The sequence below is a fragment of the Nymphalis io genome, chromosome 7 (genome assembly GCF_905147045.1).
Source record: "Nymphalis io chromosome 7, ilAglIoxx1.1, whole genome shotgun sequence".
Classification (NCBI taxonomy): Eukaryota; Metazoa; Arthropoda; class Insecta; order Lepidoptera; family Nymphalidae; genus Nymphalis; species Nymphalis io.
The window spans coordinates 9637800-9663150 of NC_065894.1; the positions used below are offsets into that span (position 1 = coordinate 9637800).

At 32.8% G+C, this 25351-nt stretch overlaps 1 protein-coding gene and 1 non-coding gene across 3 annotated transcripts in view; both read left to right on the top strand.

Annotated features, from left to right (window-relative positions):
* LOC126769428 (uncharacterized protein CG43867) overlaps window positions 1–25351 on the top strand; it is a 327165-nt gene that overhangs the window by 166299 nt on the left and 135515 nt on the right. The gene's annotated exons all lie outside the window — the stretch shown is intronic.
* Window positions 1892–1963, top strand: Trnam-cau (transfer RNA methionine (anticodon CAU)). Its single transcript has one exon. It is a non-coding gene; the product is annotated as a tRNA-Met (tRNA).

Consider the following 25351-nt stretch of genomic DNA (forward strand, 5'->3'; position numbering starts at 1 on the left):
ATATTTGTCAAAATATATTTTTGTTATTTATATTTCATGCACGTGCCATGAACATTTTAAATCCGTGTATAATTGAGAGTTATGTAAATTCGACCTTTCGGTTATCCGATGTAACGATGAAACGAAACCTTTCAGAGGATTTTAAACGTACATATATAGACAAGTTCAGCCTAAACATAGTGCTTGTCGTTAAAATGAAGGAAGTTTACTTTTATCTTTTCTTACGTTATGTTCTCTACTCTTGTAGGAATGCAGATTTCAATTAAGTTTTAAATTAAAATTGCGGCACCAGCACTGCATTTCTGCAATAGCAGTAACAAAGAAACCTAATATCCTGGAAGATAAGACGACCAAGCTAAAAAAGCTTATAAGCGTTTAAAACAATCCCATTTAACCACTAGAGCGAAAATCGCCTGCATGAAACGACCTTAGCCTTTGCGTGCTGCACGGAATGCCCTTCATAACGATTAAGCGAATGTAGTAACTATTCCAACATCTAACTACCAGACCGAAGAGATTTACATTAGTAAGCTTCTAGAAATTAATTTTCAAAAGAGTCATCTCAAAGTGATCAGTAATTCACTTACATTATCACGAGTTTCCGAATCACTGACCAATGTGCCCATTATACAACGAACTCTCTTGCTACTATTGTATTCCACGAAGTATCGATTCGGATGGACCTAGTTTAAATGGTTGATTCAAGCGTTTAGTTATAAAAGGCCTTCCTCGCCCCTCTTTACTATTAACAGAAGGCCAAATGCTGAGGTGACGAAAGACGTACAAGGGTTCAAAGTTAAGTGGACAGGGTTTGTTTATGACTGTGATTGCAAATGACATGCGAAATGAAGTGGAATTGATTGGTTATGGGGAATAAAGCTATCCGACGCAAAGGTCAGATGCGCTGTCAGATAATATACTAGGCTAATATTGTTACATAACATTTTACAAAAATCGACTTTATTTTTTATCAAAGTAATAAAATTTATACACTAATTATTATAAGAAAAAAAAACTTATGTATTTCGCTGCTGGGATTTCTATCCGTTTGAGGAGACGTTTAAATGGATATTCCACCACGCTGCTGTTTTCGTTTACCTCCCATCACAGGAATAATTATAAACACAAATTAAGCACGTGAAAATTAAGCGGTACCCAAGTTTGAACCCACAATCTTTATCATAATATCTTAAAGAATCAGGTGTTTTTACCATTTGACTCTACATATATACTATGACATGAATAAATTGAATAATAGCAGAAACATAGGAATATTAAATGAACAAAGACAACAGGCATTGAATTTCCATGTCACAGCCCACACAATGTTCAGGAAACCCTTAAAATTTACAGGCCATTCCAACATCAACATAAATATTATCCAACACACACCTCACATTAGTCCGGCGTGCGGGTAACATTAAAATTTCGTGTAATAGGGGATAAATCTTCATGCCATTACCCGGGACAGGACAGGTGCTCTTATTTTTATCCAGGAAATTGGATGGCCACTTTAATTTTGGATACGTTACTTTGATACATGTCTCGTGGTTAGGGTGATATGCAGGATGTTACCAAAGTTGATGACACATTTTGCTCTTAAATAAATATCGAAAGTTTTCTGTATTTTGTAGGGAAGTCGAAATTATTTTTGGCACAAACGTACAATATGTTTTCATTTTGCATATAAATAATGCAATACATATTGACTGCACATAATTAGTTTTATTTCATTAAATCAAAATACATATCACTAAACAAAACAATGACTAAAAAGTATGATGCAATTGTTTCCTATTATAAAATCACCACGTTTAGATGTCGGTGACGTCATACGACCTATATGTGGTGTAATAAGAAACCGTTAGATAATTTCGTCGCTTCGTCGTAGAGCAGAGTGGCGCAGTGGAAGCGTGCTGGGCCCATAACCCAGAGGTCCGTGGATCGAAACCACGCTCTGCTAGCATCTTTTTTATTTCTTAAATATAAATTTTTTCAGTTCTTTTTTTATAGACATACTTTTAGTTAACTTCAAAATATATAATGTGGATATTTTTATTATTTACGTTAATTCAGTTTACTAAAACAAAATAGTTGTACCTAAATGCTAATATTAATGTAGGCAATAATTAAATATTGTTAAATATTAAACTATTTTAAAATTTTACATAAAAACAAGATATAATAATCCATTTTACAATGTCAATTAGAATTCTTACCATCTTCTATAGATTAAAAGCCGTCTAGGGTGCATTAAGGTCTTATTATTTCTTGAAGTAAACCTCTTAATGGGTACCCAAGCGACTAATTGTTCCACGGATACGACGCTCCGAACAACTTATACCTATTACAAAAGGATAATAACTCCAATTGTCTTAATCTATAATAAGACAACAGTAATAGAGTTGTGTTTAAATACAATTTAAGAATATAATATTAGTATCGCCGTGTCAAGAAAATGCTTAATTCGTATTAAAATTTTTCGTAGTAGTACAGTTTCTAAAGACAAAATTACAGCTTTATGTGGTTGGTTAAACGATGCTGTCTTCTTTTTTTGAATATTAAATCGAAGGTGACAGAAAGAGCGGGATCAATGTTTAACTAAACAACATTGATAAAGTAAAACCGTTCATTCATAATTATATTAGAATAAAAAAAAAAAAAACTTGTTCAACTGCGAAATATTATCAGTATGAGATATTGAGTCACGTTTCGTTGTGTGCGTTTTGCGTTTATCTGAGTTTTTGATGTGTAATGATAACAAACACATACGAGTACATACCTTACTGTTTATGTATGTATATGTATATTAAAAATTAACAATATGTTATGTATTTCTTAAATCAAAATCAAATTCAATGTCCAAATATACTTCATTCAATTAGACTTTCACAAGCACTTTTAAAGCTGAGTTGGCCCAGTGGAAAGAGCGCGTGAATCTTAAGCGATGATCGTGGGTTCAAACCCGGGCAAGCACCGCTGAATTTTCAAGTGCTTAATTTGTGATTACAATTCATCTCGTGCTTGACGGTGAAGGAAAACATCGTGAGGAAACCTGCATGTGTCTAATTTCACTGAAATTCTGCCACATGTGTATTCCATCAACCCGCATTAGAGCTGCGTAAGCTCCAAACCCTTCTCCTAAAAGAAGGAGAGGAGGCCTTAGCCCAGTGGTGGCACATTCATAGCTTGTTACTGAAAGCACTTTTAAATCATCATTTCACAATTTTAATTTTAATACTAACCTACCACCGGCTCGGAATGTAGATTCTTACGACCAGGACCGGTATAAAATATTAACAATAAAAAAATACATGTATAAATCATGTACAGTATTATAAACCTTTTTTTAAATAAGTTCTAAATTTACTTTAAATCATCGGCCCATCCTGTCACAGGGCGTCCTACACTACGTTTGCCTAAGCGTGGTCTCCACTCTAACACGTGTCGGCTCCATCGGCCATCAATGCGCCTGAAGACATGACCAGCCCACTTCCACTTCAGCGAGCTAATTCTACGCGCGATGTCGGTGACTTAAATTCTCTGGCGAATGTCCTCATTTCGGATTATTATTACGGGATGGATGCGGACTGCCCAAGATCGGGATGGTTCGCGTTCTATGGGGGAGGCTTTCGTCCAGCAGTGGACGGCAAAAGGCTGAAAAAATAAAATTACTTATTGGTAAATGTAAAATGGTTTGCGGAATTTTATTGTATAATAGAATATACCGCCCGAGAAACAATGTTATATAATAATATATCTTTATTTCTTATGTTTATACAATCAACTATTGTTATGTTGCATTATTTCTACTCATAAATTAAAACCAGTGTAGATCAAACGTATGTATATAGCCATATGTAAAGTTGAAATGTTATAACTAATCTATGTATGTGTTAGTCCGAACTGGATGAATATTTTTGCGTAAGAACGGTAGGACTATATAAGATCACATAACGACCTATGGGGCCTAGCATTAACTTTTTTTTTTTTTTTTATAGAATAGGAAGGCGGACGAGCATATGGGCCACCTGATGGTAAGTAGTCACCAACGCTCTTAGACAAAAACTAAAAACTTTAACGTTTAAACTAGACACAACCGTTTGTAGCACCTAGTAACTAAACACACAAACTTCTAGCTTTTATTTAATCGAGCTGCAAGATTTGACCCACTCAAACTAATAGGGTGAATTTAAATAAAAAATGTCGCCGTTACGGGACGCCTGAATTTTCATGTGCTTAATTTGTGATTATAATTCATCTCGTGCTTTACGGTGAAGGAAAACATCGTGAGGAAACCTGCGTCTATGTCATGTGTCTAATTTCACTGAAATTCTGCCACATGTGTATTCCACCAACCCGCATTGGAGCAGCGTGGTGGAATAAGCTCCAAACCTTCTCCTCAAAATGAGGAGAGGAGGCCTTTAGCCCAGCAGTGGGACATTCACAGGCTGTTTCGGACGGGACGCCTACCACACATAGAACATTAATGGTTATTGAAATATAAATAAATTACCCATATTTGGATATACATGGTTTTCTTTAATTAAAAACAAAACAATAGAGTTTCGTTACTAAAATAAATGTATTTAAAATATATATATTATAGGTGTATAGTATACGCACCTCGCACAGACAAGAAAGTTGAGAGCTGCGGCGGAGGGGGCATGAAGGCATAACAGATCGTTATGCTATTTGCTTTATTGAGAAGTAATCCTAAGGCACATGGATATTTAACATTAAAAAGTAATATAGTATATCTTTAGAAGAGTTTTGTTAAATATTTATTTAATTTTATGTACTTTGAAAAATGTTAATGTGCGTATTGCCCTATATATATTAGACAATAGAAATTCAATTTAAATCCTGTCAATGAATCAGTACTTTGCGGCTAGGATTAGTGTTCTGCTAAAATCAGTCTTAGAATATAATATTATGCTGGACGTTTGTGCATAAGTAATCATGCAATCTGTCACGTAGTCACAATGCCATCGCCGGTAGCCGGCAATTCTATTTTAGATTCAAAGTGCCGAGATTGCTACCGTCTTAATCGTAGCTACGTACGTCTTTGTGTTTAACTATCTTAGGTTAACCGTCTATTGAAAACTTGGACTTTTTGTATTGTATTCTTTGACACGAGTTTTTAAGATACAAATTTAACATAGCGTTCTTCGTTATAAAACAATTGATTATAATTGATTTGGTTGATATATTGATATGTTTAATATTCGTTGCTTAATGATTTAATTTCATTATTCAAATTTTGTTCCATTTATACATCCAATAAGTAATGTAATTACGTAATATATCTTAGGTTTTTTTTTATTCAGGGACGTTATTCACACACGGCTATTTGTACAAATCTGTAATTTTCAAAAGATTGCTAATGCAACATAATACAAGCGAAAGTAGATTTTTAAATCGGTTGACTATTATCACAAACTATAAAGTATGCAACTATATTTTAACAGTGGAATGCCAGGCTTAATCTGGTCTTTGAATTCTGAGAGGCTCTGGCAATCTCATTGACACTATTCACATTAGAGTACAGTTCAAAAAGAGGGTATTGTATTGTTGTACTATATTCACGTGTTTGTTATGTAATAAGAATTATAATATATATAATATATTCGCCTCGTAGTCCAGTCAAACGGTGTTTTGGCTAGTAAAAATATATAAGCTTTTTTCTCGTTTGTTCGAGATATTTTTGGGATGCTGGTGATTTGAATTTCAATTTTGCTACTCCTTATGGACTTCATAATGAAAATCGCAAAAATCTCAAGTTAGCAGTCATTTTTAAACAGTTTTTTGTTTAAAAAAGAAGGTATCTAACAAGACAATTATTAGCCCAGCTGTGGGACACATGAACGCTAAGTGTAATTGAGATTATAATATAGAATTCAATAACTTATCACATTATTCAAAAAGGTTATCCGATAACTTCTTTTATATCGATACTTGATTTTATTAATGCAACGTTATGCAAACCTAGCCCGTTTGTAGTTTCATAGAACTATCATAAAACTAAATCGTTGTTTTAAATTTGAACTAATACAGTTTTAAGTCGTATACTCACTTTAAGGTTCTTCGTGAGAACATAAGAAAACACGACCCTAATATTTTCTTAACTCATATTACCTGTGGATTAAGAACGGTGCATGTGGACCAGTATTAAATGATCTCAACGAGGAAATCATTTTGAAGGAAAAAATTAAAGTCTTTCGAGGTTTCAAGATATTGAGGACTTTTTGATAACGTAGGTGAAGGAATTGGTATTTGAAATTGCTAAGAATAATAATTAGATTTTATTGTATTTTTTATCCTTTTCATTTAACACTTTTTTATTAACCAGAAATATTATACCGTAATAATGTTACTAAAATAAAGTATATAGGGGCATTATCGGCTTAGAATAAATACGTTTATACTTAACTCCCCAGCTTCAAAATGTTTTTAAAGGCGTTGATTGTGAATAATTGTGACTCGTAGAACATTGTTTTCGTCCAGTCGAGTCAAAGAAAATAGGCCGTGACAGATAAGCTCCGTTTTTATCGATTGTACTATCCTTGATGTTTTTAGTACTACTTGTCCATGGGCTGTTGTGACCACTTACCACCAGATGGAACATTGGACAGTCCGTCTTCTTATTAGAAAAAAAAAACCATGATCTCTAAATGACATTCCAGATATACCTTTTCAATTTTAACTCGTAATGACATCGCTTAAATTATTTATATTGGAGTTTTCCGCACTGCGAGTCTTCTTACACTGGTTGATAATACGGAGCAAAGGGTGAAATTATGAAATTTCAATAAGCGTGCCGTTGCTTGGCAACCGTGTTGATTGAGCTTGAAACCTTATAGGTAAAATAATAAAATCTTCGAAAAGTTTCACTAAAACCAATAAACTTATAAATAGCACGGCGTAAATTAAAAACTAACAGTATTTTTTTTATTTTAAATTAATAAATAACCCAGGACATAATCGTCTATACACTTATATAAAAGAAATAAAAAATCACGGCTTTTTTATTAAACAGTTTTTTATACGTGTAAGATGTTGTTTATAAAAGAAACATTTATACAAACTACAATCCTAAGCCATAGGTGATAAGGTTCAAAGTAGACTTAATAGATTATAAAACGCTCTCTATTGAATAATACAGACGTGGGCTATGTTATAATGGTTAGTAATTTCTTAATCGCTCGTTATGTTGACCTTGTAACGATAAGGTTTAATAAAAAACGCATACCAACGCAGTGTAAAAGAATTATGTTATAATAAATACCTATCCGGAGTATTTCAAAACATAAAAGAAACTTTAAAAAATCAAACGTAATATTTATTTTTTTATTAACAGTTATCATAAAAATCGTAGATTTGATCAGTTATCATCAGATCCAGGATTATATAAGTATTAAATAATATAAAAATTACAAGAAAATCATTCTATATGATGTAAACATTTACATATTATAAATACGAAAGTAACTATCTGTCTGGCTGTTCTGCTTTCACGGCTAAATCACTGAAGTGATTTTGATAAAATTTGAAGCAAGATTAAATCCCAATAAGGACATAAGGCACTTTTTTATACCTAACAATGGTACCTTGTACCAATCTTGAAAAATAAAGATTCAAAGGTACTTGTAAAAGCCATCTTTAATGAAGTGTATGTTGATATTAAATTTGAAATCATTTCCGAAAAATACACGATGAAAATAAAATAATTGAGCTTTATGTAAAGGTATTACGATAAATAATTATTACATCGGATTAATCTACAATAATGTTAATATATGAAACAGTGGAAAATCTTGATACATTTTAACGAATTCCGTGTCTCGTAATAAACTTCAATATCCCTCATAGCATGTGAAAATAAAAACAGATTTTCGCGGAGCACATACATCGAATTATCATGAGTACGTCTGCGGCCACACATATGCTGCGGTAACCAACATCAGTCCATTAATTTAATTAATACCGTTATTTTACATCACTATATGAACAATTTTGATGGAACAAAATATTTTTACTATTATGTCAAATGAAACTAAACTATATGGCGTTGTAACAAGAGTTTTTGTAGATGCATAAGTACGTGAAAATGGATAATTGTTGGCCGCTTATTGAACCTATGTGTTCGGTTTTCGCAGGCCGTGGCAATTAGCGTGAAAAAGTATCGCAAAACATGCAGCATCTGTGTCTAGCAGCTTTACAGCGCTTAAATCAATAATAAGTATAAGCAGGAATGACCGCTTCAGGCTTCATAAGCTTTATATTGATCCGTATGTGAATTGACATAAAATTTAACTTATTATTACAAAATTATTTTGCTTTTGTTAAGTTTGATAGCGGTTTCTTATATACATAAATTTCAAATATACCAACCTTACTAACATTATAAATGCGTTTGTATAATTATTTGTTTGTTTGTTTTTTACGCTTTCAAGTCTTAACTATCCACCCGGCCATCCTGAAATTGGCATAAACGTTGTCAGGGATACAGAAAAGGACATAGGGTGGGTAACTTACACCTCCGCCCCACCCCCTTTAACACATGGGCGCAAACTAGTTTAATAACGTGTCGTAATCGCCTACAGACACTGGCAGAAGAATTTTAAACCACCTTAAAACTCCAACGCACCAACTATGTGATCTAATATCCCTATTTTCTTTAATTACACTGGTTCGCTCAATCTTAAAACTGAAACAGAATTACCAGTTATTGCTCTTTGACGGTAAAATAAACGATTGCTGGGTACCGACACAAAGTTCTATCACGGATACAACGTATAATATAATAAAGTAAAATGTTTAAAATTAGGTAAGTTCAGTAATCTGTATAGTGTATTTGCATGTGTGCGTGTGTATGATAATATAATAAATATTCTCTTAAAAAAGATAAATAAGTCATAAATTTAAAAATAAAAGTACATTGAATATGTCTTGTCGTATTTTTCATACAATTATGATTTGCACTTTATCATAACCTTCATAGAGCGTGGGTTATGCGTAGGAGCTGTACTAAAGGATAATTATTTTATAACTACGAGATTATAACATAAATCATATTTATGTTATCGTTTTATAATATGAATTTATATTGATAGAAAATCGGAATATTAATTGTCCTACTCTATCTAATATAACACACATTGATAAGAACAAGACAATCTTAATCTTTTTAATTAAAATAGTTTGAATTTTTTCGTTTTATAACAGTAACAGTAATATACGTTTTGTAATATAATATCTTAATATATTCAGAAAATTACCAACTAAACGTATACGTACTAAGTACATCTTAATTTCATGCATCACCACTTGGCCAAGTAATATACTTTGCTAGAATAAAGTACAGTATTTTTTTATAGAATAGGAAGGTGGACGAGCATATGGGCCACCTGATGGTAAGTGGTCACCAAACGCCCTTAGACATTGGCATTGTAAGAAATGTCAACCATCGCTTATAGCCAATGCGCCACCAACCTTGGGAACTAAGATTTTATGTCCCTTGTGCCTGTAATTACACTGGCTCACTCACCCTTCAAACCGGAACAAAACAATATCAAGTATTGCTGTTTTGCGGTAGAATATCTGATGAGTGGGTGGTACCTACCCAGACGGGCTTGCACAAAGCCCTACCACCAGTAGAGTAACAGCCTGTTAATGTCCCACTGATGGGCTAAAGTCTCCTCTCCCTTTTGAAGAGAAGATTTGGAGCTTATTCCACCACGCTGCTCCAATGCAGGTTGGTAGATTACACATGTGGCATAATTTCAATGAAATTAGACAAATGCAGGTTTCCTCACGATGTTTTTCTTCACCGTCAAGCGCGAGATGAAATATAAACACAAATTAAGCATATGAAAATTCAGTGGTGCTTGCCCGGGTTTGAACCCACGATCATCGGTTAAGATTCACGCGTTCTAACCACCACTAGGCCATCTCGGCTCTTGAAGCCAGAAAACACCAATACAAATTAGTGCTGTTTAAAGAAAGAATAGTTGAAGATTTGGTGATAGCAATCGAGATGAACTTGCACATAGCAATAATATAATAATAATACTAATATTAATACATTTAAAGACTCAGGCACATGTATATCCTTTTAAAAATACATTATCGATCTCTAGTGAAAACAAAGCTAATTTTAATATTTCAATAATTTCCATAAGAAAAATATATTTTTTTTAAGGTAAGTGGTAGTAGAGTCCAAACGCGGCGACGGCTAGTACAGTCGGGAAGAATGTTCTGCACTAGCCGCCCCCGCCTTGCCGGCCCGCAAGATGCTTCTTCACGCTTCGTTTGAAGGAACCCGGGTTGTAAGAGGAGGGGAACACGTGAGCTGGTAAATAATTCCAAATTTTGGAAGTGCGACAAAGAAAGGAGTTGCCAAATTTCTTTGTGCGCGATGGAATTGATGTCAGTTAGGCGGTGACATCGAGAGCCAGCACGCATAGACTAATAAAAATAATAATATAATTTAATAAACTTTAATTTAACATTAATATCTGTAAATTATCATATGAACATCAGGAATTCAATCGGTATTCCAATCAAGAACACTCGAAGCACGCGAGTCCTTTGAGGCGATGTTCAGTACATATTGAAATTTCATAACGTCCAACTTGTTATACGCGTCCAGACAGGTTGATATTATAATTAGATTAAATGCTAAATGTACGCTACATGTAAATTGAACTAGTATTAATTATTCTGGTATTACTCCATTAGATTGTCATATAATTTTCATGATTCGGAGTAAGCTACTTATCTGAGCTGAGAATCGAGATGGATAACATGTGAATCTTAACCGAAGATTACAGGTTCAAAACCGTGGTGGTTTTACATGATTTTACCACTGACTTTTATTTTCTTAATTTTTGATTCATCTCGTGTTCGGAAAAAAAACACAATTAAGCATGTATCGGATGAAAATCCCAAAAACCCGTCTAGAGCAACGATGTGGAATAAGCTCCAAACCTTCTCCTCAATAGGACAGGTCTTGCCCAAAAGAGACAGCCTGCTACTACTACTTACCACGTTGCTATATTTACATATACTTCACTATGGGTGTCTTTGGTCTCGTTAAAGTCTCTGGACAAAAATATTTCTTGACTTTATATTAGAAACCATTGCAGTTCTCAACGCGAATTGGAACTATTCGGATTACGATTCCAAATTTTTACTATGACAGACATTATACAAACAAGGCAATACCAGCATTGTATTTTTATTAAAGGTCCATCAAGTCACCTGATGTTAAGTCTTAGTTGACACTACTGAACTGTAAGAAATATTTCAGACAATCTGCCAACCAAGATTGTATGTTACTCGTGCTTATGCTTGAAACTACACTGGTCGATTCACCCTTAAAATCCAGAACGCTTTAATGCACTAGTACACATTCAAGCCACGATAGCATAATTAAAGCCTCCTTGAATTAAAATATTCTCAATCTATTCATTGGAACAATCAAATATCTATTTATATTATGTAAAACCGATAGCTCTTGTGTTTTACATGACACGCACTGAGATGACTCAATTATATAGCGTAAAGTCGGTCTATTTATGCGAGAACACTCGAAGTAGTTAAAAGTTTAGGAGTTAGTCAAACAAAAGTAAGCAAACAGAGAGAGCAGGATACCTCCACTAAGTTCATTTGACATAAGGCGCAGTGGTCATCCCTTGAATAATCAAATGTTAATAAACAATAAAGGACGAATACATTTTACGGAATTAATATCTGCTACCAATAGGAGCCTTAAAAATACTTTTACCTTATTTTTACTACATAAGCTAAAACATACATACATACTTATAATATATATGTATAAAACATGAGATTGCGACGATCGGCTTTTGACAACATGACATTGAATAGATAGATACAGAGAGATATTGAATAGAAAAAACAATAATGTATTCAATGTTTTTCTTTCTCGTTTAGAAATGTTACTTATAACAAGTAACAATTTACCTGTGGTCGTTCAGAACTTTTTCTTCAATCAATCTTAAAATGATTCTGTTGAGTTTTGGCATTGAAGTCAATCATATGTATAAATGACAAATATAATGCGTTTTATTTTATTTGTATTCCTACATATGCTTTGCAAAGTTTAGAACATCTAGTGAAACTAAATTAATTAATTGAAAATAATGCGCTATAAAATTTGCAAATGTTTTTTTTTTGATTCTAGAAAGATCCGATAAGAAAATAAAATTGAATTTACCCGTATATATCATTCAGTTTAGAATTAGTTAATTGAACATGATTCGAATTACATCTTAGCTTATTACCGGTTCATAGATAATTTAGAGGCAATTTGTCATTGAACTGAGGTGAGGTAGGCTTACGGTGAGGTAATCCCTTTAGGATAGGTTGATGACCTTTATTAAAGCATCATTAGTAATCGTTAGACGTGGCTTAGAATTAGAATGCCACTGTAAATTTAATTATAATATTCATTACTTACTGATTTGCTTATTTGTAAGAAAATAGATTATTTTTTCATTTTTATCATTTGTAATAAGGTCGGGAAGGCGAACGTGAAACAGAGCCTTTTGATAGTAATTATTTATAAGTGTCCATTGAAATTGGTTCTGTAATAAATAATAACCATTGCGTACATCGTCAATGCGCCACTAACCTTTACACCAAGGAAGCTGTACCTTGAGCCTGTAATTACACTAGCTCACTTAACCTAGCTGAGCCGAGATGGCCCAGTGGTTAGATAGGTTTGGTTTTGTGGGGGGTGAGATTACCTTCGCCGCTTGTGGAGAGTTCCGCCGAGCGGAGCACAGCACGGGAAGGGCTGCGGATGCGTTATATCAGCACGATCCCGCAGCCTCTCCGATCCGTGCCGAGGTCGGCCATCCCAGTGGTTTTAGTGGGTAAGAACCCCACATAACCCGGTCCCTGCCCCATGGAAGGTACCTTTCTGAAGGTTTCCACTGCGTGAAAAAAAAACATTGGTTAGAACATCTGAATCTTAATCAAAGATTAATAGCCAGCACCATTGATTTTCATGCACTTAATTTGTATTTACATTTCATACCCTGCGCAGTGCTGAAGGAAAACATCGTGAGGAAACGTGCATGTGTCAAATGATTAACCCAACAAACCGCATTGGGCAAGCGTTGTCGATAAAGCCAATTAACAGACAGAGATGAAGTCTTAACCCAGCAGTGGGATATTTACAGACTGTTACTGTTACAGATTAAGTGATGAATGGGTGCTATCTACCCAGACGGGCTTTCAAAAAACCCTATCACCAAATAATGGAATATCCGTTATGATAAGAAATCATTTCGTAATCTCTATATAATATTTTTTAACCTTATTATTATTAGCTACCCCGATTTCACTAACGCTATTAAACGGGGAATTTTCGGCTTATTTTGGAAAGTAATCATCCGAAATCTCCCATCATGGTGAAAGCGAGTCAGTGTTACGACGCCGATATTTCGGTTATTTCTCGATAAATAACCTAAGTGAAATCAGATTTTCTAATTGCTTATATTATAAATTACGTTTAACTTAGTAGTATGTATCATTTTTAATTACATACTGCAAAACAAGATAAGAGATAGTTCTCGTCTGAGTAGGTTATCACATGTAGTTCAATTTACAGCCAAACAGCTATACTTTTTATGGATGTTTTGGTTGAGAGAATCAGTAAGTCGGTGTAATAGGCACAGCTTATGCAGTATAGACGGAGGTACAAATGTGCTGGTGTGGCGTATTAAAATTATTAAAATTTAAAAAAGTCACTAATTACATGATTTGCGTCTAGAAACATGTATATACCCTTTTATTGTTATATATATTTTTAGTGTACTTTCTTTTTAATAACATCATACATACATCATTTTGATTTGTAATTATTCTTCAAAGTTTTAAATTACAATATAAAAAATACTTAATAAATAGGTTCCTTCGATGCTAAATTGCGAATTTATAAAACAGAAAATAAAAATATACTTTATTTCATGTTAAGCTTAATATTTCTTCGAAATGTAGATCCAACTAAAAAGCAGTAGTAAGAAAATCAGTAATTCTCTGTCATTATAATTTAATATTAAGCAATATACAAACGTTAAAAAAACGCGATTATAAACAATACATTGCAACGCTAACCAACTCAACCTCACAAGTGCTGTGTAACGAACAGTCTAATAAAACGTCGCACGTGTATTTGAAATAATAGAAACGACAGAAACATTGTTTATTTACACAACTCCGTCATAAAAGGTTTGTAATGCGTTTACACCACATACGTAGCAGCTACGGCGTAGCTGGCGGGTGCTATAGTAACGACTCAGTCGCCTCGGCGGGCTCGTGATGCGTAGACGTACGTACGCTACAGGATTTCGTAACGACGTCGTCCGTAACGGTTACGGTACCGAATAATTCCTTTCAAAAGCCAGATTTTAATTAATGTGAATCTAAAGATGTCTGACGGAGGAAAATGCGTTTTGACACGCATGTGTTTAATGTGTTTACGTTGACTTTTTTGTGTGAATTGTGCTAAGTGCTCTATTAACAGGTAGAGGGTTTTAGTGATTTAGGCTTTAGACGAGTGCTCTCTTATTATTAATATTTAATCGCTTAAAAATATTTTAGCGTGACTCATTAAAATTATTATTTCCAATTTTAAAACTTACGATATACTCACTTAAAAACTTAAGTAATAATTATCGAAATTAATATAAATTTTCAAATTTCAACCGTACATTCTAAAACAAAAACAAACATTATATTCAAATTTGTATCATTACATCGTTGTTAGTTTTCGCAACTCATCTGTTACTTTGCATCATTTTATATATTGTAATGTTCGTATTTTCAGCCTTTTGTATGTTTGGGTCAACAACCTGCGATCTTTTCAGCGTCTGAAATGTTTTCACGCATATTATCGGACATTTAATGACGAAGCGCTCTCTTAATCACCATTAACTCGTCTGCAGTATTTACACATATTCATAAATGTATATAAATATCGTAAACGAAAGAATACATTTATTAAAAAACATTACATATTTCTTAAAATATATTAAACATAGAACGATAGCAATAATCGTGTTTGTCTCGATAAACTAATAATAATTAAAAGTACATTTTCTGTCCTAATGACATCAAGAAATTACCATCAAAATAGAACGCACTTTTATGTGTATTAGGAATAAACATTTAAAAGGTACATGAACGTAGATTGAAAATTCAAATTTAGAATAACATTTTAAAATATAACTTCTAGTAAACGATGTACAGTCATTTTTATAATAAATAAAATAAAAATAAAAACACAAAATACACATTACAAATTTATTGCCAAAAACACGCCTTCTAAAAGATTGTCCTCTGGAAACTTCTAGTACCAACATTTAAATCGTTACAAAAATATGAAAGTAATAATATTATCACACAGATCAGTGCTATATGAAATGACATTTAAAATTAAAAAGAATTTCGTTCCAAAAATAATTAAATAAGTATTTTTGTAGAATTTTAATTTAATATGATATTATAAAAAATAACATCGACAAAAACGATAAAAAAACAAATTAAGAATTAGGTTTGCAAATACAAAAGATGAAGATTTTTTTCTAATGTATTTGTTTTATTGATTTAAAAGTTTAACGCCAAGCTCTAATTTAAATTTAGAATTAAATTTTCTATATTAATGGCGCTAAAGCTCCAGGCGAGTAGTTCAAAAGGTTAAAGTTACCTCATTTCTCAGGACCTGAGTATGATGTTTAACGTAATACGCTCTTTGAATGCAGTCTTTGTGTTGCATCTTGCGAGAGAAGTAGGTTAGGGTTTAGTGAATTATAAAATTTATCATGCACTCTTCGTTAACACTGGCAGGGCTTTCGCGTGTAGAAATTAAAAATGACTATAGAATAATATTAAAAGTAAGTGACGTTATTTGTGATTAATTTATACATTATTCAACTACTTTTACAAATGTAGATTCTACCAATATAACCTGATAAAGACTCAGTACTTACAACTTTTCATCAATCATGTGGGTACATGTATTATTTATGTCATTTGTAGAAATTAAATGATACAAATCTAACTACTCGTTCTTACTTTTATTATATTACATATATATGTATATATAAAATCTTTTATTTCTTTTTCTAACATAACAATAAAATTTATTTAATGATAAATTTAGATGCAAATATATATTAAAATAAAGACGATATAATTGATAATTTATTGAATAATAATAAATTATCGGTTAGCACAGTAAGACTAACATTTTATTTCTAACCTGAAATAAAAAGTTTATCGATTTGTAGAATAGGTAATAAAATAATAAAATTTGGTCCTGAAAAGCAATACTGCGTTAATGAGATTGCGGGCAACATTGTGGCCATTTTTATTATAATTATCTAAATTAATCAATAAGAAGCCAGACTGGAAAATCGGGCTGACAGTAAGTGGTCTGCTTCGCGGAGGTTGAGGTTACTAGACAGAGATTACGTACTGGAAGATATGAAAGTTACAATTTTCATTCCACATACTGAACCGTTATTTGTTAAAATGATTTAATTACTTGGTGGTAGGGCTTTGTGCAAGCCCCTCTGGGTAGGTACCATCAACTCATCACGTATTCTACATCCAAAAAGCAACACTTAGTATTGTTGTATTCCGTTTTCATGGGCGAGTGAGCCAGTGTAACTTTAGGCAGCAATGACTTAGTTCCTACGGTTGATGGCGCATTGACGATGTAAGGATTGGTTAATATTTGTTGTTTGTGCGATGATAACAATTTACTATTAGGTGGCCCATTTGCCCGTCTTCTTATATATTTTACAAAAAAAAAAACTTTAAATGTTATTATTTTATTAATAATTTCCTGGGACATTACTCACACACGGCCATCTGATCTCAAACTACAGAGCTTGTACTATGACAACCAGACCACTGATATACTACATTTCTTTTTTAAATATAGGTAATTACACCCACACTCAGGACAAATAAACATGTTCATGCACAAATGTCTGTCCTGGGTGGGAATCGAACCCACAACCTTCGGCGTGAAAGCCAAGCATCTAACAGCCACGCCACCAGCCTATCATTAATAGAGTAAAATTTTTTTTGAACATGTATCAATCAATCCATTTGTTAGTAGCGCTATCCCGCCAAGCGGTCTGCAATGAACGTCTGTCTGACGCCATTAACTGATTCGCTTCAGCCATCACTCATATATTTGATTAGTATTGTAATCAATTTGAAAGGTCTTTATATATCTTATACGAGTATATAAAAAATATACTTTTGTATTTGTTCGTATCATGTGCGTTTACGCATTGTTTATTCGATTGTTGGCAATTCTTGAAGGTATCTGGCATTGTAAACAACATACGAGTTGTATTGGATTATTTTCGCATAAAAACTTATATAGGCATTGCAATACATGTGTTTATAATATTATTATTGTTGTACTATATTGGTTTTAGGTTTTTATTTATAATATTATTTTTCGATATTTTGAATTGATTTTTAATAATATGTTTATATAATTTTTCGTCGTAATGTTGGTAAGAAAGACTGGCATGAGATGAACTATTATAATATAATAATAATAATAATCTCCTGGGACATTTTTTACACACGGCCATCTGATCCCAAATTAAGCTTGTACAAAGCTTGTGCTATGGAAACCAGACAACTGATATACTACATATACTACTTTTTTTTTGTAAATACATACTTATATAGATAATTACACCCAGACTCAGGACAAACATACATGTTCATGCACACAAATGTCGGTCCTAGGTGGGAATCGAACCCAAAACCTTCGGCGTGAAAGGCAAGTATTCTCCCAACCACGCCAACCGGCTCGTCAAATTGCCACAATTATACATGAAAATCGGTGATGCTTGCCCGGATATCAAACCTGTGTCATTCGTTACACGGCTATATACATATATACTTAGATAGAAATATGAAAAATGATAGATAAAGCATGTTTAAAAGATATGCTTATAACTTAACTTTTTTTCGTTACGTACGTGGTGACCATTTCTATATTTCACTGTATGTTATTATGTTTTTCTCAGGTTAATGACTGTGTGAGAATTAATTATATAAATCTTTAATAATTAATGCAGTAATTGTGAAATAAACATATTTGACTGTTTTGCTTCAAAACGTAAACGATCACATTAAAAAAAATCATATACCAATCAAATCTTGACAAATAATTAAATCAAAAATACATAACTGAAAAATAACAAATAAAAATTAAAGATTAATTAAAATTTTCATGAAGTATGACCAAATTAATTAATAAATTTGTAAAAAATAATAAATAAAACAAAATTGATATTATTATTTGACTAATTAAACAAATCTACAAATAAAATGTTTATCGGTAATAATTTTGACCTTCGGCATCAAATGATGTAATTAAATCCAACGTTATTAGAATAACAATAAGATCCTAAATCCCATGACAGTAATTGTTTTACCATCTTAATATTACAAAAGAGACAAACCAATCATATTAAGCTGCTTATACCCGAATAAGGCAGACTGCCATCATAGTAGAAACCTTATCGCGAGGAAATAATTTTTCTTTAATAAATATTTTATTAAAATAACCTTTGATTCACAGTCAATGAGCCCACGAGGGTTTAATACGGGACATAACTGCTAATGAATGTTTTTATATTTAGTAGCAATGCGGATAGATGCCACTTGTTGGTGGTCACAGCTGGATGGAAGGCCATTGGCAGTGTAAGAAGTATCATAAATCATATAGATTGTCAATACGCTGCCAACTATGCGTTTTATGAAGCTATGTGCCTTATGCAAGTAATTGTCTTTAATTTTAAATGTCTTAATTTAATGTTGCTTAAGTTTTATTAATTTTTCCTTTTTTTATTTAACATAATTACACAGCTTGTTTTCAAAATATTTAAGTAAATTAAACGGTATAGTCCTTAGTTATACTGAGCCAGAATTAGCAATGGCAATATGAATGTTACAATATTAACAAAATTACCTTAATGTCCTTGTTACACATATAAAATACTATTTTCCGCCTGTGGCTTAGCTCGCGTCTAATATAAGGGATATTATCCTGTACCATGTATTACCAACATGTACGCAAGATTTTTAAGACGTGAAAGTGTAACAAACAAACTCACTTTCGCATTTATATTATTAGTAAGGATGTGCGTTTCTATTGGTTAAAGAATTTTTACATTCATACAATCAATTACAGTACAGTACAGTACAGTAACAGCCTGTTAATGTCCCACTGCTGGGCTAAGGCCTCCTCTCCCTTTTGAGGAGAAGGTTTGAGCTTATTCCACCACGCTGCTCCAATGCGGGTTGGTGGAATACACATGTGGCAGAATTTCAGTGAAATTAGACACATGCAGGTTTCCTCACGATGTTTTCCTTCACCGTAAAGCACGAGATGAATTATAATCACAATCAATTACTTCATTTATTTTCAATTACACTTCTAAAATTGAAGTAATTGTAAAAAAAACTATTGTTTAAATGAGTACTATTTGATTTTATAAATGAAGATAAGTAAGTAGGCAATTCACATAAAATATTAAGACGGGAGGGAAGCAACAATGCCCCACTCTGCCAACGATCCTGAACGAGCGCAGCTAAAGTACCACAATGAATGAAATACTGAATCCGCTGAGACATTCGTTTACATTCACCGAATTCATTCTCGAAAGTTCTTTGCCGCATTTGATCTTCAACATCACTTCGATGGTCTAACAAACCGCTTTGTAACTTTAAAACTGAAAATGCTTGCTTGCATCACTATACTACTTTCATTTACTATCAGTACTTTGATTACTTTAAAATAAAAAAAAACAGGCAGTCATATGGACTGGCGATAGAAGTGAAAACATGTAATTGTTAAATATATTTGTCCAATTTATTTTGGCACTCCCAAGTAATAATTCTATCCTATTTTATTACGTGGCTTTTTATTCATCAAAATACACAGTATGTCGCGAATTCGGCGCAAAATATTAATACAGCTAAATTTGAATAAATAATAGTTAAAATAAACTTATATTATTTGTAGTATTTATTTCAATCAATATTATCCACATTAATTTCCACAATACTTAAATTATGTGTACTTTTATCATTAATATGATATGATACGATAACATTAGCATGTCGGTGACGCGTATCCACGAGTTTATCCCCGCGATAAACCAGCCCATCGCGCCTAAAGAAGTTTTCACTTCAAAAATGTACCCTTAATCACCCTTGTTCTATTAACTGTCGATAATGAACATATGTGTCAAAATTTGATAAAGTCCTCGCTCGTTACGTATAAATTAATTTAAATGCTTTTTGGTGATGTAAATTATTATGTAGCAAAATTAAAAATAACCTGAACTAATTGTTAAAATTGCTATAAATGTATAGTAATGTCACTAGTACCGCAAGGATTACACCTTTAATTAGACGCACGACAAACTTTGAAACTGCAAGTAATCGATAAAGCCTTGCAGTACGTAATTTCCGTGACGATATACGAAAGCTGCATCAAAGGGTAGGAATGCACTTTATTAATGGAAACATAAACTGGGATATTATTTACAATTTATTGTATGTACTTACAGTACATGAATGGATTATTTTAAAAGATTTTGTATGTGTTTTCGAATACTAGAAAGTTAATTTAACACATGTATACATGTATATATATAATGATAATGATATTTGAATCTCTTATTCTATGAATTTATAATATTTATTAAGCCGTTCGGTATAACTATGTATTATTTGTTGCGACACTCCGTGCCACGCATCTTTATTAGATGAATAATATACGCTCGCTCTTCCGTTCGGAAATGTCTATTATAATTATTTTGTCGTGTTACATTATATAGGAGATTATAATAATGATATACATTTTTACTAGTTTTTGCCCACGTCTTTGCCTGCGTCTTCGCCCGCGTGTTAGGAGAGCTGTTAGATAGCCTATGTCCTTGGGATTTAAGCTGGCTCTAAATCAAATTTCATCAAGTAGTGGTTTAGCCATGAAAGCGTAACAGACAGACAGAGTTACTTTCGCATTTATAATATTCGTATATATTGTTTTGGTTCTTTTATCAAACCTTTACACAAAAGCCTGTGTGAGACCGCCATAAGAGATAACATCGCTTACACGTAACTTTTTTTATCCTCGTTTTCTGATGACGTCGCGAAGTAAAACGCGATAATTCAAAGAATATATTAGGATGTATGAAAACATAAGAATATACATAAGTAGCTGCGGTAGCACGGCGAGCCTAGAAAGTTTCGCCCCATGGAACCCGCTTACATTAATTGCTGTGCAACAAAGTTTAAGTTGCATTTGTGTTTCGTATTTATTATACGCTGAATTCTTAGGTAGTTTCAGCGAAGTTCCTTCTTAAATATTATATGGCAACTTGGATAAAGTAAATTTTAATACTTCGAAAGTCTTTGCGGTTAAGGAAGTGGTGTTTGCGATACCTATTTCTTATTAAATATTTTTTAGAATTATTTTACTATAAATATGCTTAATATCTAAACGACTGAATTAAACTTTCTACAATCATTCAGATATTCTATTTAATGACATTTTTAAACGGAGCTAGATTTGTGTTATATATTCTATGAGAACATGAAACATATCACGACAAATTAATAGTTAAAATTTAAAGCAGATGAAAATGCGAAGCGCTCCTTATGTAGTAATATTATATAAGGTTTTAGCTTCTACGAAACGCGCTTCATCTTCTAGTACAATTATGAATATCGTTTTAGTAGTATTCTCAGTTACCCATTTAAAAAAAGTCTCGTCATTTATTAGTATAGATCTATGTGTGTAATCCTAGATACTGTATTCACTAGGGCACCATGTGTTGTTGACAGTTAAGCGTAAACTTGTACACGCTACTTTGAAACTTTACCATCTGCGTGATCTGATCGTGAGACGAACTTGTCCGAATTAATAACGAACCAATATCGACCTTCAAATTCGTTTTTACTTCAAGGTCAATGCCTTGAATCGTCAATGTAACCGGACGATACGTACGTCATATCCTTTTAGCGATATCCAGCTTCTTTAAACCACGATTGATACGCATCACGTATCATTTAGCTGGAAAGAACTATACGATTGATTCCATGTTCAGAATATGTAATTCGACACGTGCATGTGTTGTATGATAATATGTTAGTTACATCTGTTGCAACTATTATTTGTATGTAGTTATAATTTGAAGGGGAAATATTATTCAATGTCTATTGATTTGTTATTTCGATTTTCATATCAACCAATTAATGTAATAATGTTATTCAAAGTCATATATATAAGATTAGTTTGTTGTAATTTTGTTTATTAGTAAAATATTCTTATTGATTTTCGATATGTTTTTACTCTGTGGTATTTATGCAATGCATATTGAATGAAATTAAATATAGAATATGATTTTATATATCTTTTAGTTAATGAAATCAGGGTAAAAAATATTAACCATTTCAATTCCATTCCATTCCAATAGTCCACCAACCTTGAGAGCTAAGATAGTATATCCCTGTATTTACACTGGCTCACTCACCCTTCAAATAGTAACACGAAAATACTAAATATTGCTGGTTGTCGGTAAACTACCTGATGAGTGAGCGCTGCCTATCCAGACGTGCTTGCACAAAGCCCAACAGCCAACTAAATTTACTAATTAACGATGTGTTGCTACATACAATATTTGCCTCGATTCATTCGTCAAGTCTGTCAATATGTTGAATATATTTATAAAGGACAGCCAACAGACGGCAGTTAGACACCTTACTATCACGGAATACATTACCGCTCACTTCCAATCCATTCACAGTGGCGTGGGCGCTATGAATGTAAGGCGAACGACTCGGTGACGCACGACGTTAAGATTTGCATAGTGCGTGGATGCGTTCCTTGACCCAGTACGAGTTGTTTCGATGAAATATAATTAGAAATTAATTGAATAACTTTGAGAGTTTAAAGTTTGATCACTGAGAGGTTAATCTTGATCATAGATTTTGTAGTTTTTTCTATTCGATTGTAGATACTTTATGATTGCAAATGTCACTATGCTTATTAATCGTTATGTTTGTTACAATACGAATTTTGAAAATTAAGAGATAATATTGTGCTCAGTTTTTAAATGTATCTAACTAAAATATTGATGGGTTTTTAATATATGTAAAGTAAATCTAACAGCGTCTTACTATCCCACTGCTGAGCTAAGGTTTGGAGCTTATCCCATCATGCTGCGAAAGATGCAGGTGTGGTAATCACGATGCTTCCCTTCACCGCCGAGCACGAGATAAATTATAAACACAAATTAGGCACATGAAAATTGAGTGGTGCTTGCCCGGAATTGATCCAACAATCTTCGGTTAAGATCAACGTGGTCTAGAAACCGGTCTTATATACGGAAATCTACTTAAGCCGTTTTGATAATTTCACTTATTATTCTTGTAAAAAAACATCATTCCTGCAAACAAACAAACATATTCAAGTTCGTACCAATCAACCTTATGCAGTTTTAAGATACAACGATACACTTATATCACGAAACGCGTCATTTCCTCTTTTACATTGACATTCCCTGGAATGTGGACGTGGGCTTGTTTCGCTACGTCACAAAAGACTTAAAAATGTAAATTTACCAACACAAACACAAAACATACACACACATATATATTGCTGGTTATACATAAATGGTACATATTATATTATTTAAAAAAATCTCTAAATATATCAAATCATCTTTTAGGTTAATGCGCTCCAAACTAGATGTCTTATAGACATAATTGTCGTCGAGTGCAAACATATTATTAAATAAAAAAATATGTTAGGTTTTTGTTAAAATTGATTGTGTAATTTATGTTCGAATACATTGACCCCTAAATCATTATAATGACCTTTGTTCTTTAAGGCTACAATAACCAGTAAATGTCAAAATTCTAACACGGGTTGAGGTTTCCGATTTTTTTATTCTTAAGGTTGCTTTTGCTTGTTAGTTGAAAAGTTTGTTTATTCTATATAGTACACTAACAGCCTGTGAATGCTGATCTTATCCGCATAATAATTTAGAAGTAGTAGTCTTAAAAGGATATATAAATATTTTTCCGCATTAAAACACTGCGAAGGATTAATATTATAATTTAATTAAATAGCCCGCCGTTTAGTTACTTTAAAGATAATATAACATGGATGGTTTATTCCGAAATGTTATAAAGGTCAAGGTTCTAAGTTTCGGTATAAACTCCAAACTCCACAGTTTTAGTTCTGGACCGGGCACTTACATCTATCCCAATTTTACTTTGGAAGTAGTTTCTTAACTGTTATTTTAGACAAAAGGTTTTCGATCTACCTCCATTTTGTGTACAGGTTTACTTTTGATTAGATTTTTATATTTGCTTTCGAAGGGCTTGGAAATGCCTATCCCTTGTGACTGTTTAATTCTGCGAAATTAATGTATCGAGTATTTTATGTTTTTCCTCTTACGAACGTTACTTAGCAACCAACGGTTTATGTAGTTGTAGCTTTTATTTTTACTATCAATAAATATAAATAATATTTTAATAACAACGTTTTAATTGAATTAAGTTGGATTACTAAATTTTTAGTATAGTAAATATTTCATCATAGCGAAATATAGAAATATATGTATCAGAATCCTCATTATCGACGTAATAATTAAATATAAACACATATGCAGTGTTAAAAAACTTTTTGCACATACAAATTTATTCTCGTAACATACATTTTTTTTAAATTGCACACACAGTAGTCCTTTCCTAAGATAGACGACATAACGCCCATGTAACGATAATGATATGCATGTATGATATGCATGTAAGAGCCGACTGAAATACTCATGTACATATATACTTTTAAATAAATGTATAGATGAGTACTTATATAAACAATATACCCAGATTCTAGGCGGGAATCAAACTCGCGACCCCGGAGCGGATGGCAGGGTCCACTGACCCTGCTCCAACGCGCTAATCAAAACCTATCCCGCGTACTTATCTAAGTACATCAGAACTAACTGATCGTTCTTATTCGTTAAAGACCCTTAATACAAATTCACTCATATTATGTACAAGGTTCACTGTTTGACTATTTCACTGTTCGCCCTAAAGTATATTAATTATGTACTAAAGTAAATAAAAACTATGTGCATACGACATGCTTTATGCCGAATTCTATTAACGTTTGTTCTAAAATTTATATTATTAAAATGATTAATAATAATTTACTGGTGATAGAGCTTTGTGCAAGCTCGTCTGGGTAGGTACC